This window comes from Anomaloglossus baeobatrachus, chromosome 1 (genome assembly GCF_048569485.1).
Source record: "Anomaloglossus baeobatrachus isolate aAnoBae1 chromosome 1, aAnoBae1.hap1, whole genome shotgun sequence".
In the NCBI taxonomy this organism is placed as follows: Eukaryota; Metazoa; Chordata; class Amphibia; order Anura; family Aromobatidae; genus Anomaloglossus; species Anomaloglossus baeobatrachus.
Window position 1 is genome coordinate 898,073,170 of NC_134353.1, and position 15,548 is coordinate 898,088,717.

Genomic DNA, 15,548 nt, shown 5'->3' on the forward strand with positions numbered 1-15,548 from the left:
GCAGTGCTGCGGGCAGTGTTGGGGGCAGTGTTGGGGCAGTGCTGCGGGCAGTAATACACCTCCAAGCGCGCGGTGTACACAGACAGACATGCTGGGAGTTGTAGTGTTTCCCAACAACACCTGAGCCGCAGGTTAGTAGTTTGAGCTCACAGGGGCATCAGTGCGGCCAGGACATGGTTAAGCGAAGGCCAGTTTGGTCCACCGGCCGCTAGATGGCGCCAACGCTCCTCGCACCGCCTCTTCTTGTCTTTGGTGTGGGCGCCTGTGTGCTGTAGACACCGGGAGGTGCTGGTGAGTACGGGGCCGCGGGCACGGTGCACTCCGCCCTCCTCTGCCCGGGAGTCGGCGCCCGCGGTGACCGCTGTGTGCATTGGGCAGGACGCGCAGCTGCTCACACTCGGGCACCAGGGAAACTAGTGGAGAGCCGAGCGGTCAGTGCCGGGCTGCACAGGACGGAGGGCGCGCTTTATTTGCAGCAGTTATTATATATTGTATGCTTTCCCTTAGTCTCGGCACAGTTACTGCAATGTGAGCGTCTTTTAACCCCTCAGTGACCAGGCAGGAATGGGCCTTAAAGGGGTTTGTTGTCCTCCTTCGGATGCATCACTATTCTTGTTTTTACCTAAATGAATGTGTTTGATGTAATATAGAAATCACTTTTGCAATTAGATAAGTTAAAGGGGTTGTCTATTACAGTGGAACCTCGCTTATCGAGTAACCCATTTGGCGAGTATTTTGCTGAACGAGCAAAGCTTGCTGTAAATTTGTAACCCGGTTTACGAGAAAGCTTTGCTGTGCGAGCAAAATCCTCACCGCACACACTTCCGGTTCCTTACATCCACCGCGCTCTGACCTGCTCTTACAGTCCACACAAACACGCACGCACATTATGCTCACCTCACCTTCCGTTCCCTCGCCGGCTTTCTAGAACTTGTAGTTCGCCCGTACAGGCTGTGTATCGGGTAACCATCGCAACCGATGCCGGACCTTCCGCTGCCAGAGCGCTGACGTCAAAGGCAGGAGCCGCTTGCCTCTGATTGGCCAGCGCGCTGCCTTTGAGTAGCAGCTGACAGGGGAAGGTCCACCCTCGTCACGAAGCCTGCCGATACACAGCCTGTAGCGGCGAACTACAAGAACTATGAGGCCGGCGATGGATCGGAAGGTACACATATTATGCTCACCTTACCTTCCGTTCCATCGCTGGCCTCATGGATCTTGTAGTTCGCCGCTACAGGATGTGTATCCGGTAACCATCGCGACGATGGAGGAACATAATGTGTGTGTTTGTGTGTGTGTGGAATGGCACAATAGTGGACCAGGATGGGACATTTAACAAGTTGTGGAACGAATTGTCTGCATTGCAATGATTTCCTATGGGAAATCTTGCTTTGCTGAACGAGTAACTTTGTTAACAAGCACAGTCCCAGAACGGATTGTTCTCGTTAACCAAGGTTCCACTGTACTTGGACATCCTCTTCCCCATCACTGTTTTCCCCTCAACAAAGTAGCAACACTTATACTGATCCTGCTGCTGTTCCAGTGGTGTTGGCACTCTCTCTCTCCCAGGGATCGCATGACATTGTTACATCCTGATGCCGACTTTGCTCTCCTACAGATGTAATCAGACATCCTGAGTAGGCGGTGAGCACTGCAGCCCTCTAATGTCCTCTGGATTACTTCGGTAAGAGAGTAAAGGCGGTGCAGACTGGTTGCATGATGTAACAATGTCACACGATCCCTGGGAGAGCGAGCGCTGACACCACTGGAACAGCAGCGGGGGTGAGTATAAATGTTGTTACTTTGTTGAGGGGAAACATAGGGATGAAGAAGGGGCTCTCTGAGTAGTGGACAACCTCTTTAAAGGGAACCTGTCATCAGAAATTTCGCCCAAAAGCTAAAAGATTCCCCCTCTGCAGCTCCTGGGCTGCATTCTAGGAAGGTCCCTGTTATTATTGTGCCCCATGTGAGACCAAAATAAAGCCTTTATAAAGTTCTACCTTTTTGTATGCAGCTTCTGTAAATCCGACACGGGGGCGGGCTCTCTGCCGTCCGGTATTCTGCCTCCTGGTCCTGTATGCCGCCCCCATCGCTCCTTTCCATAGCTGATGACACCGCCCACTGCTCCAGCCATCCCCGTGCATGCCCAGTGCCAGTCTCACGGGACTGAGCACTGTGACTGCTGGTGACGTGTGCGCAGGCAAGTGATTATGGACGGGACTGTGACTGTTATCAGCAAGTACCCGGCCATAATCTCTTGAGCGCGCAAACCTCACCAGCGTCACACTGAACTCAGTGTAGATGCTAGACTGTATGGGCTGCTTCCAGGGATGACGTCCCTTTGTCACGTGATAGGGGCGTGTTCGAAATACTATCACATGACAAAGGGACGTCATCCCTGGAAGCAGCCCATACAGTCTAGCATCTACACTGAGTTCAGTGTGACGCTGGAGAGGTTTGCGCGCTCAAGAGATTATGGCCGGGTACTTGCTGATAACAGTCACAGTCCCGTCCATAATCACTTGCCTGCGCACACGTCACCAGCGGTCACACTGCTCAGTCCCGTGAGACTGGCACTGGGCATGCGCGGGGATGGCTGGAGCAGTGGGCGGTGCATCAGATATGGAAAGGAGCGATGGGGCGGCATACAGGACCAGGAGGCAGAATAACGGACGGCAGAGAGCCCGCCCCCGTGTCGGATTTACAGAAGCTGCATACAAAAAGGTAGAACTTTATAAAGGCTTTATTTTGGTCTCACATGGGGCACAATAATAACAGGGACCTTCCTAGAATGCAGCCCAGGAGCTGCAGAGGGGGAATCTTTTAGCTTTTGGGCGAAATTTCTGATGACAGGTTCCCTTTAACTGAGAATCTATCAGCAAGGAAGCTTTAAAGGGAACCAAACATCAGCATTTTCCTATATAAGGTGCAGCCAGTGCAGTACTGGCACTATCGGGCACATTGTGTACATACCATTAGTGGGCAGCTCGGATGTGTAGGCTGTAAAATCCAAGTTTATAAAGTTTGAAAATTCATCATGTTTTTGATTCACATGCGCACCTCTGCTGCTAATGTCCGGGCGGGTTATGCACTTGTATTCCCCCCCGCCGCCTGTTCCTCCCTCTCACTGGCTGTATGTAAATTTCTAATCTTCAGTTACACGGCGTCAGAGTTAGCGCCTGCGCATAGCGCTCATCTCCGGCGCCGTGTTTCTGAAGCCCACAGTATTATTGTGCATGAGAGGGCGGCGCATGCGCCTTCGCTTCTTCAGATCTGTTGTGATCGCGGTAGCGCGCGCGGTCACAACAGGACTGGAGAACAGCTGATCTTACCCCGATTAGCTGCAGCAGACGTCTGCTACGATATCGTCTGCTGCAGCTAATCGGGGTAAGATCAGCTGTTCTCCAGTCCTGTTGTGACCGCGCGCTCTCCTGCGGTCTCAACAGATCTGAAGAAGCGAAGGCGCATGCGCCGCCCTCTCATGCACAATAATACTGTGGGCTTCAGAAATACGGCGCCGGAGATGAGCGCTATGCGCAGGCGCTAACTCCGACGCCGTGTAACAGAAGATTAGAAATTTACATACAGCCAAAGAGAGGGAGGAACAGGCGGCGGGGGCGGGAATCATGTGCATAACCCGCCCGGACATTAGCAGCAGTGGTGCACACGTCAATCAAAAAGTGCATGAATTTTCAAACTTTATAAACTTGGATTTCACAGCCTACACATCCGAGCTGTCCCCTAATGGTATGTACACAACGTGCCTGATAGTGCCAGTACTGCACGGCTGCACCTTATACAGGAAAATGCTGATGTTTGGTTCCCTTTAAAGGGAACCTGTCATCAGAAATTTCGCCCAAAAGCTAAAAGATTCCCCCTCTGCAGCTCCTGGGCTGCATTCTAGGAAGGTCCCTGTTATTATTGTGCCCCATGTGAGACCAAAATAAAGCCTTTATAAAGTTCTACCTTTTTGTATGCAGCTTCTGTAAATCTGACACGGGGGCGGGCTCTCTGGCGTCCGTTATTCTGCCTCCTGGTCCTGTATGTCGCCCCCATCGCTCCTTTCCATATCTGATGCACCGCCCACTGCTCCAGCCATCCCCGCGCATGCCCAGTGCCAGTCTCACAGGACTGAGCAGTGTGACCGCTGGTGACGTGTGCGCAGGCAAGTGATTATGGACGGGACTGTGACTGTTATCAGCAAGTACCCGGCCATAATCTCGTGAGCGCGCAAACCTCTCCAGCGGTCACACTGTGCTCAGTGTAGATGCTAGACTGTATGGGCTGCTTCCAGGGATGACGTCCCTTTGTCATGTGATAGGGGCGTGTTCGAAATACTATCACATGACAAAGGGACGTCATCCCTGGAAGCAGCCCATACAGTCTAGCATCTACACTGAGCTCAGTGTGAATGCTGGAGAGGTTTGCGCGCTCACGAGATTATGGCCGGGTACTTGCTGATAACAGTCACAGTCCCGCCCATAATCACTTGCCTGCGCACACGTCACCAGCGGTCACACTGCTCAGTCCTGTGAGACTGGCACTGGGCATGCGCGGGGATGGCTGGAGCAGTGGGCGGTGCATCAGATATGGAAAGGAGCGATGGGGGCGGCATACAGGACCAGGGGGCAGAATAACGGACGCCAGAAAGCCCGCCCCCGTGTCCCATTTACAGAAGCTGCATACAAAAAGGTAGAACTTTATAAAGGCTTTATTTTGGTCTCACATGGGGCACAATAATAACAGGGACCTTCCTAGAATGCAGCCCAGGAGCTGCAGAGGGGGAATCTTTTAGCTTTTGGGCTAAATTTCTGATGACAGGTTCCCTTTAACCCTCAACTGGTGAGGTGGGGTTTGCAACACCCCTCAGCTGGCATTCATTGGAAAATGCTCGTATGAATCATCCATTTATTACATTTTCCGATACTTGTGGGTGTCAAAAATTTGGTATACTCATGTGTAATCAGTCACCAATAAGAAAACAATTAAAACAAATGTGATCTTTGCATTTCCTGTAAAAATTAGAGATTTCTACACACGGAGGTATAGGAAGCCCCAATCATCAGTTGAGGGTTAAGGGCCTGACAGGAGAGTTCAACTTTATTTGTTTTTGTCTGAGCTCCTCTTAGCTGATTTATGACCACAGACCATGCTGGGATATTCAAATGAAACGGTCACTGCTGAAGCCCCTTCCCCCCTCCCTGAAATAAAGCGTCATCTGTGACGTCCGTTTCAGGATCCGGGATAGTCTGCACTACTGAGCATGCATCGGTTGTTTTTATGATGTATACTATGCTCAAAAGTGATGAGCGAGCACTACCATGCTTGGGTACTTGCAATGAGTGAGCACTACCATGCTCGGGTACTTGCAATGAGCGAGCACTACCATGCTCGGGTACTTGCAATCAGCGAGCACTACCATGCTTGGGTACTTGCAATGAGCGGGCACTACCATCCTCGGATACTTGCAATGAGCGAGCACTACCATGCTTGGGTACTTGCAATGAGCGAGCACTACCATGCTTGGGTACTTGCAATGAGCGATCACTACCATGCTTGGGTACTTGCAATGAGCGAGCACTACCATGCTTGGGTACTTGCAATGAGCGGGCACTACCATCCTCGGATACTTGCAATGAGCGAGCACTACCGTGCTCGGGTACTTGCAATGAGCGAGCACTACCATGCTCGGGTACTTGCAGTGAGCGAGCACTACCATGCTCGGGTACTTGCAGTGAGCGAGCACTACCATGCTCGGGTACTTGCAATGAGCGAGCACTACCATCCTCGGGTACTTGCAATGAGCGAGCACTACCATGCTCGGGTACTTGCAATGAGCGAGCACTACCATGCTCGGGTACTTGCAATGAGCGAGCACTACCATGCTCGGGTACTTGCAATGAGCGAGCACTACCATGCTCGGGTACTTGCAATGAGCGAGCACTACCATGCTCGGGTACTTGCAGTGAGCGAGCACTACCATGCTCGGGTACTTGCAGTGAGCGAGCACTACCATGCTCGGGTACTTGCAGTGAGCGAGCACTACCATGCTCGGGTACTTGCAGTGAGCGAGCACTACCATGCTCGGGTACTTGCAGTGAGCGAGCACTACCATGCTCGGGTACTTGCAGTGAGCGAGCACTACCATGCTCGGGTACTTGAAGTGAGCGAGCACTACCATGCTCGGGTACTTGCAGTGAGCGAGCACTACCATGCTCGGGTACTTGCAGTGAGCGAGCACTACCATGCTCGGGTACTTGCAGTGAGCGAGCACTACCATGCTCGGGTACTTGCAGTGAGCGAGCACTACCATGCTCGGGTACTTGCAGTGAGCGAGCACTACCATGCTCGGGTACTTGCAGTGAGCGAGCACTACCATGCTCGGGTACTTGCAGTGAGCGAGCACTACCATGCTCGGGTACTTGAAGTGAGCGAGCACTACCATGCTCGGGTACTTGCAGTGAGCGAGCACTACCATGCTCGGGTACTTGCAGTGAGCGAGCACTACCATGCTCGGGTACTTGCAGTGAGCGAGCACTACCATGCTCGGGTACTTGCAGTGAGCGAGCACTACCATGCTCGGGTGCAGGGTATCAGCCAATGTCGCCAACAATATGCAGAAAAAATCTCTCCTGCCCGTGGCTGCCAACCACCAGCCCATACAGATTAGATAAAAGCCAGCCAGGCACTGGTTTCAGCGGCAGGTGAATGAATATCTGAGAGAAGGGATCGGCCATGTTGGATTGATGACTCGCTTTTGTAACTGGGGTAGGATTATAAACACATGGCTGTGTTCATTTTGGAAACCGCACCACCCCTGTCACCTGGCGGTGTCCGATATCACAGCTCAACCCTCAATTTACTGAGTCTGCGCTTCGCTGAGAGACCGTACACAATCCATAGACACGGCTGGCGCTAATAATGAAATATGTGACTGCTGGGGTAGTAATGCAGCCCTCCTCTTCCTCACAGCACATCGGGGGACATTTACATCACTGGCCTGTCTGTGTGATCAGTCACATGGTGGTAAGTCTAAATTATTCCTGCAATTACAATTATTTTGTTTTTATTTTAATGTATCTGGCGCTACATTGTGCCCTCTGTTACATCTGATACCGTGACAAGTATTCTACGGGTGAAATCTCCTTCCATGAAATACCCTGTGGGTGCGCAGTGTAATCCATCTTATATCTCCATTGGAGTTAACAGTGGAGGGTTTTATCCTGGTTGCCATGGCTGCAACTACTAACATAAGAGGAAAGGAGAAAAACACCAGGCCTTGGACGTATCCATGACAACTACGATGATGATGGGTGTGTATGGAGTGGACACAGGAGCAGAACCCACCCCATACAGGTGCCGGCTGTGTTGGGGGTACTTTCACACATCCGGTTTTTGCAGTGCGGCTCAATCCGGCTCAAAAACCTATGCAACGGATGCGGCGGAAAAAATGGATCCGTTGCATAAAATTTTCCATGCTGCCCGTCCGTTTTTTGACGGATGCGGCTTGATACTGAGCATGCGCAGTGCAAAAAACAGCATCCGGTGGCTGGATGCGTATTTTGTCGCAGGACGCCGCGTCCATAGTCTTGCGTTTTAATCGCGCCAGATCCGGCGCAATGCGTTTTTTTTCGCCGCACAAAAAAACGTGCCAGGCAACGTTTCATCCGGCCGCCGCATGGGCTAAATATGCCGCATCCGGCAAAAACCGGACGCAACGCAAGGCCATGCGGCACAATACGGCGCTAATGCAAGTCTATGCGGAAAAAACGCAACTGGCGGCAAAAAAAAAAGGTTGCGTTTTTTATGCAAAGCGCCGTATTGTGCCACTCAGCAAAAAACGGATCTGTGAAAGCAGCCTAATACAGCCCATACTGGCCTCTAAAAGCAGCAACCTAGGCCAGTCTCTGACAGAATCATTTAAGTGCTGCGGTCCCAGCCAGACGGCCATTTTGGCACTTATCGGCACCAGGCTGACACGATTGTATGCTGCTATTGCCACCATCTTGTAGTAGATATTTTGGTTTTTTTTTTTACTATACTTAACAATTGTAAATTATTGCAGTATTTCGTGAAATTGAGGAGTGCAAGTTTATGTTCCCTTAAAAAAAAAAAAAAAACAAACCCATAAGTTTATATCACCTCCTTTTACCCATAACTTAAAGGAAAAAATTATAAAACAAAGTTTTGTAGCGCCACCTCAATAAGACTAAAATTAACCCATTTGTTGGGAAGAAAAAAAGGCCCAAAAGTTTTTTTGAGTTAAGACCGCTTTACACGCTGCAATATCGTGACCGATATTGCTAGTGTGGGTACCCGCCCCCATTGGTTGTGCGACATGGGCAAATCACTGCCCGTGCCACACAACATCGCGTGGACCCGTCACACTACTTACCTGCCCTGTGACGTCGCTGTGACCGGCGAAACGCCTCCGTTCTAAGGGGGTGGTTCGTTCAGCGTCACAGCGATGTCACAGCAGCGTCACTGAACCGCCGCCCAATAGAAGCGGAGGGGCGGAGATGAGCGGGACGTAACATCCCGCCCACCTGCTTCCTTTGCATAGCGGCCGGGAGGCAGGTAAGGAGATGTTCCTCATTCCTGTGGTGTCACACAGAGCGATGTGTGCTGCTGCAGCAACGATATTCGAGAATGGACCCCCATGATGAGCGATTTTGCATGTTTTTGTAACGATGCAAAATCGCTCATAGGTGTCACACGCAACGGCATCGCTAAAGCGACCGGATGTGCGTCACAAATTCCGTGACCCCAGCGAGATCGCTTGAGCGATGTCGCAGCGTGTAAAGTGGCCTTAAGATGCAATAAAATACAATCAACATTTTGTACATTCTCTAAAACGGTACCAATAATTAGATTTGTCACCATTTTTTAGAAACCCATTATTTATCTGTTGGATTATTGATATAGGTTTATATATTGTTTGTTTCTACCTATACATACATGTAGGAGAAATATTTTTCAAGAGTTGCTGTTGTGCATCATATCTTTGAGTATATTACTTTGTATATTGGTCTATCTTGGCCTATGCCCTGCACTGTTTTGATTTGATACAATCATTTCTCTGTATCTACAATTAGCACAATGTGGTCACCTTTTTGACTGCGGTGATGTAATCCGTTTGCCCTACCCCTTTCACCTCTTTGCATTAAAATAAAAATAGGTTGAAACCATATGATCGCCTTTCTTGTGTGTAGTTTGTTCAGATGGTTTCAATGAAGCGTGCATTATTGTCCTGCCCAAGCTGGGTAAAGATCCCTTACAAGTTGAAGGGTATAGGCCAATTTCCTTACTCAACTCAGACTTTAAAATCTTCACTTAAATATTAGCTAATAGATTACAACAAATTATCCTGGATTTGATACTGCCTTGCCAGACTGGGTTCATTCATGGAAAGTCGATTACCTATAACATTAGGACATCAATAGGAGCTATCTCGTACAGCAGACGGCACCGATGCACCAGGAACATCATTGTAGGATTAGATGCGGACGAGGCCTTCGATAGGGTCTCCTGGGGCTATCTGTATGGCCTTCTTGATAGACGAAAATTCGGTCCCTGGTTTGGCGAGGCAATCCAAATGATTTACAAGGACCCAAGATCCTATCTGTCCATAAACAATGCGCCATCTCAGTCTTTTAATATACAGCGGGGAACACGTCAGGGGTGCCCACTTTCACCGTTATTATTTAACCTGGCATTAGATCCACTTCTACGAAGATTACAGAATTTGCCAGCGTTCCAGGGAGTGAAGGTCGGCCCTTCTATGATCAAAATGTTGGCCTTTGCAGATGACGTATTGCTATTTGTAGCCAACCCTGCTCAAGCAATCATGGCAATAATGAATACACTAAACAGATTTGGGGAAATATCAGGTTTTAAAATTAAAGGGGTTATCTGGCTTAGTTTGCCTTTTTTTTGTAATTTCACTATGGGGCTACATTGGGGCAGGTAAGTAGATAGTGAGCACTTACCTGCCCTGCTGTGAGCCCCTTTCCCCCGGCTCAGAGTGGTCATGTGACTGCTCCTGCCATAATTTTGCTGCTTCCTATGATTTCATGTCAACAGGAGCAGGACCATGTTGACATACAAAACAGCCACTGCATGTTGCCACCCTGCTGGGCGGGTACCGTGCGTGGCGTCCCCGCCTCCCTTTCCCGCACCCTCCAACATATCACAGGCAGCAGCTGATGCATCTGAGGAAGCTGAAGAGTTGCATACAGAGCTCGCGTCAGAGCAGCGCCCGGGAATCTGTCCTCTGTCAGCTGCCGCCCCTGCATCGGCAGCGTTCATCAAGGGGGTTGCAGCTGACAGCGCTTTATATCAGAGGACAGATTCCCTGACACTGCTCAGGTGGGAGCTCTGTATGCAGCTAATGCAATGATCAGTCACCGGCCAATCAGATCACTGATCAGCTGATCACTGGAGAAGGTGCATAGAGAACTCATTCTGCGCAGCGCCTGGGAATCTGTCCTCTGATATAAAGCGCTGTCAGAAGCAGGACACCGAGGGAACAAGGACAGGTGAGAAGGAGTTGTCTGGTTATTTGCGTGTGTATGGCAGAGTAGGGGACACTACTACATGACAGATGAGGAGCAGGAAAAGGGCCATTACTATAGGATGAGCACAAGGATGGGGCACAGTACTATAGCATGGGCACAAGGATGGGGCACAGTACTATAGCATGGGCACAAGGATGGGGCACAGTACTATAGCATGGGCGCAAGGATGGGGCACAGTACTATAGCATGGGCGCAAGGATGGGGCACAGTACTATAGCATGGGCGCAAGGATGGGGCACAGTAATATAGCATGGGCGCAAGGATGGGGCACAGTACTACATATGTGCCCATATTGTGCTGTCCTAGAGGTCTGTGCTGAGCAGAATACTGACAGCTAATGGCTGAGCAGAGGGCGGGGCTGGACACTGAGGCCGGGCGGTGCCAGTTCTCACTGATGTTTGGCAACCAAGGATAGCAATAAGTCAAGTTTGCTTGAGCTGCATGTAAACAAAGAGCTGCAGAGATAAAGGGATAATTCAAAAGGAACAAAAGTTAGAAAACAAAAAAATAATGTAGGGGTGATCTATATGACAGTACAGCACAGATTAGCGTAAAACATGTTTTGGAGTGTGTCGGACAACTCCTTTAACTACAACAAATCGGAGGCATTGGCGATATTTAGAACTGGTAAAATTAATGATGCCTCATTTCCATTTCAATGGTGCTCGGAGTGTATCAGGTACCTGGGCATCCAACTTCCAGCCAACCCGTCATTGCTGTGTACATTAAACTATAGGCCTTCTATAGCCTCCCTGCTTCAGGCCCTGCAGTCGTGGGACAGATTTAAATTTTCTCGGGCCGGTGTCATCTGATAAAAATGATAGCATTCCCTAGGTTGATGTATCTCTTCCAGTCTCTTCCATTGCTGCTAACCAACTCTGATATAACGATGCCAAATACGGGATTCAGGAAATTCATCTGAGGGCGTGTGGGGCGTTCCAGGATTTACCCTCCCCAAAAAGGATGGGGGAATTAATCTTCCTGATATTAGTAGATATAATCTTGCAGCAAACGTCAGATATGTCTTGGATTGGGTGCGAGGCTCCTCCCATTTTGCCAATGTCCAACTGGAAGGACAGTTCTACCCACACTTATCTTTGATGACCTTCTTACACCTGAGAGGAGATGAGCTTCCAGGCGACATCAGAGCATCCCACGTGTTACCCCCCTCCCCCTGTAAGAATTAGCAGAAGTATTATACAAACAAGTCACTTTTTCACTTGCAGGACCTGTGTGAGGTCATACCCATGTGACTAGAAGGGGCGGGGCCTCAGCCAGCAGCTGATACCAGGAAGCAACATTTTTCTGTTGGCTGAAGCCCCACCCCTTCTGGTCACATGGGTATGAATTCACACAGGTCCTGCAAGTGAAAAAGTGAAGCATTTGTATAATACTTCTGCTAATTCTAACAGGGGGAGGGGATAACTATGAATTGCCCCCAGATATTATCTCCTCCTCAGCTGCTGTCACTCAAGAAGCTGCCGATTTTACAAACTTTACTTTATTGGATTGCAAAACCTAAACATCCGAGCTGACCACTACAGGTATGTATAGAATCAGCCTGATAGTGCCGGTATAGCACTGGCTTTAGGTTATATACGAAAATCCTGGCAATTGGGTCCCTTTAAGATACTCTCATCTGAGCCAACTTTCCTTATTGCACTTTTTGTTTTTTTTTCCTTCTCGACGTCCAAGAGCCGTAACTTTTTCTTTTATTTTCCAGTCGATATTCCAGCACAAAAATCCCGGTGATCGGTTCCTTTTTAAAGATTGGAAAAAAAACAAAAAACAAAACCCCATAAGCATAAAATAATTTAAAAAAATAAAATTCTACTAATTTTTGTAACAGTCTATTGTTAGCGTTGCAAGGCTGCAGTGCTAACCACTGAGCCACCGGGTGGCACTGTGGCTCAGTGGTTGGCACTGCAGCCTTGCAGCGTTGGGATCTTGTGTTCGAATCCCACCAAGGACAACATCTGCAAGGAGTTTGTATGTTCTCCCTGTGTTATGTGGGTTTCCTCCGGTTTCCTCCCACACTCCAAAGACATACAAATAGGGAATTTAGATTGTGAGCCCCAATGGGGACAGTGTTTCTGATGTATGTGAAGTGCTGCGGAATATGTTAGCGCTATATAAAAATAAAGATTGATTTTTATTTATTTTGTTTTTTATTGTCCATATACGAAAGGCAATGATCAGACATGTTTGATTTGGTTAATTTTGCTTTTAAGGGGTTTTGAATCAGTATTTGCAGAATATTTGTAGTTTTCTTTTATTCTTAATGAACAGTACTATATTTATTATCAAAAATGAATGTATAAGAGCGAACTTACATTGTGCGGTGATGTCTATAGGCTTATACAGAGCAGCAATGTATTACCTAATAGACTGAATTCATATGTTTAGCATATGGCAAACATATCTATTGGATATTAAGTACTCAATGTATGCTGAAAATGCCAATTTTAGTGTTTATCCAATCACTCTGAGACCCCTCTCTGCAGTGGGCACCTGGGGAAGGACCACCATATCGTCACTGCAACCTCATTACCCCTCATCTTGAATTTTTTCTTCACTTAGGGTACCGTCACACTTAAGCGACGCTCCAGCGATCCCACCAGCGATCTGACCTGGTCAGGATCGCTGGTGCGTCGCTACATGGTCGCTGGTGAGCTCTCAATCAGGCAGATCTCACCAGTGTCCAGCCCCCAAGCCAGCAGTGACGCGTGGAAGCGATGCTGCGCTTGGTAACTAAGGTAAATATTGGGTAACCAAGCGCTTGGTTACTTGATATTTACCTTGGTTACCAGCGCACACCGCTTAGCGCTGGCTCCCTGCACTCCTAGCCAGAGTACACATCGGGTTAATAAGCAAACCGCTTTGCTTATTTACCCGATGTGTACTCTGGCTACGAGTGCAGGGAGCCAGCACTGACAGCGTGAGAGCGGCGGTCGCTAGTAACCAAGGTAAATATCAGGTAACCAAGCAAAGGTCTTCGCTTGGTTACCAGATATTTACCTTGGTTACAGCTTACTGCAGGCTGCCTGTGTGACATCTCACCAGCGACTTACCAGCGATCCCTATCAGGTCGCATCGTTTTCAGGATCGCTGGTAAGTCGTTGTGTGTGACTGGGCCTTCAGAGTAACCGTTGTTTTATTTTATTTTTTTTTCTTCCTTCAATTTTATTGGTATCCTTTATGAGACAAGCACAATAGGGTTTTATCTGAGAGATGGGTGACAGAGATCTTGCTCGCCTGAGAAAGACGCATGAGACACAACTGCTGAGATGGCATTTTAATGGTTTTTGTGGCCCCAAGATTGTCAAAATGTAGATATTTTGGTTGATTTCTTTAAAAACATATCTAATAAATTTCCTTAGATTTTGGAATGAGAAGGGTTAAACACCGCGCCGCCGTTGTAAAGAAATGAAGACTTGAATCCTAGGCAAGTGGTTTATTCTTAACGCATTTCAGAGTAGATAGTCCGAAATGCGTTGAGGTAAATCACTTGCCTAGGATTCAAGTGTTCTTTTCTTTACAATGGCAGTGCGGTGTTTAACCCTTCTCATTCTAATATTGATAGGAAACTTTGTGATAGAAGTAGATTTCTCTAAAACCATATCTCTCCTCAGTTTAGGACCCCTCTAAAATCCTGGTTGTATTTGTTGGTATATACGGCAAATTAGCTCTTCGCCAGAAGGAAGGGGACCATCTTTCTAGATCAAAGTCCAGTTCATTAAAGGGAATCTGTCACCGTTTTTTGCTCCCTCATTTGACAGCATCATAAGGTAGAGACAGAGACCCTGATTCCAGCGATGTGTTACTGAGCTGTTTGCTCATCGGTTTTATCAAAAGGAAAGCAGTTATACAGAGCTCATAAATATACTGGACTACCTGCAGCACGTCATGTAGTCCTGTAATAATAATAATCTATTGCTGATTAAACAGTGATTTTATCAAAACTACACTAAGAAGCCCAGTAAGTGACACATCACTGGAATCCGTGTCTCTGCCCCTACGTTATGCTGCTCTCAAATTAGGCAGCAAAAACCTGGTGACAAATTCCCTTTTAAAGGGTATTCCTAACCTAGCAATGTTAGCAGCCATCAGAGGACTAAGGCCCTGTAATTTTTTTTTATTATTTATTTGCTTCCTAAATGCAAAGTTAAGCAACTTTCTCACTAAGTGTTTCAATAAAACTCTTCTAGCTTTTAGTGAAGTCCTTTGTGTAGCTGAGCGATCTTAAGAAATATTACAGAGCTCTCCATTCTCCAAGGCAATGCATCGGCTGTCGCAGTGATGTCCTGTAGTCGTGACGTTACCATTACAGCCATATCACCAACAAGGGCAGTAGTGATGATCTGGCGCTGGGGATATGTACGGCTAACAATATTATTTTTATCTACTTAAAACTTTGGCATAACAACAATAAATTTCACCCGAAAACCCATTTTAATTGTTTTTGGTATATGAACGCTACACTCATTAGTTACTATGGGAAAGCCAGAATTGCAGTTCTGTGAGGCAGGTTTTTCCAAATAATTACACATTTTATAACTTTTTCTTCTACGTTTGTTACTGATCATTAACTGAAAATATATCTTTTGATTACGATTGCCAGCTCTTTGGTCCAAAAAAGAATTTTCAAAGCCATAGGTTTTTTGTTTTTGCTTAGAGGACCTGTTGCATCATCAAAAAAATGTAGTTAAATACTTCATAAAAATCCTAGAGCTTCCCTGATTCTGCTGCTGTTTTTTCCTTTTTGCGCTACGTCGCTCTATTGCGGAGCTGTTCACATTATTTCACTCAGATTTCTGCTCGCGGTCCAAGTGGGTGTTTGTCCAGAGTCTTCCCTGGGGGTGTGTCCTTTCACTCCTCTTTCCAAGACTCTGCCAATCACAGCTCAGCAATGTCTTGGAGGGAGGCGTGAAAGCACACGCCCCCAAAGACATTGCTGAGCTGTTATTGGCAGAG

At 47.9% G+C, this 15,548-nt stretch overlaps 1 protein-coding gene across 1 annotated transcript in view; it reads left to right on the forward strand.

The window, feature by feature from the left end:
• The first annotated feature begins 250 nt into the window (after window positions 1-250).
• LOC142255485 (mitochondrial amidoxime-reducing component 1-like) overlaps window positions 251-15,548 on the forward strand; it is a 48,162-nt gene continuing 32,864 nt past the window's right edge. The window contains exons 1-2 of the mRNA XM_075327064.1: window positions 251-291; window positions 6,970-7,023. The gene's annotated coding sequence lies outside the window, so the exon portion shown is untranslated. The remainder of the gene's footprint in view (window positions 292-6,969; window positions 7,024-15,548) is intronic.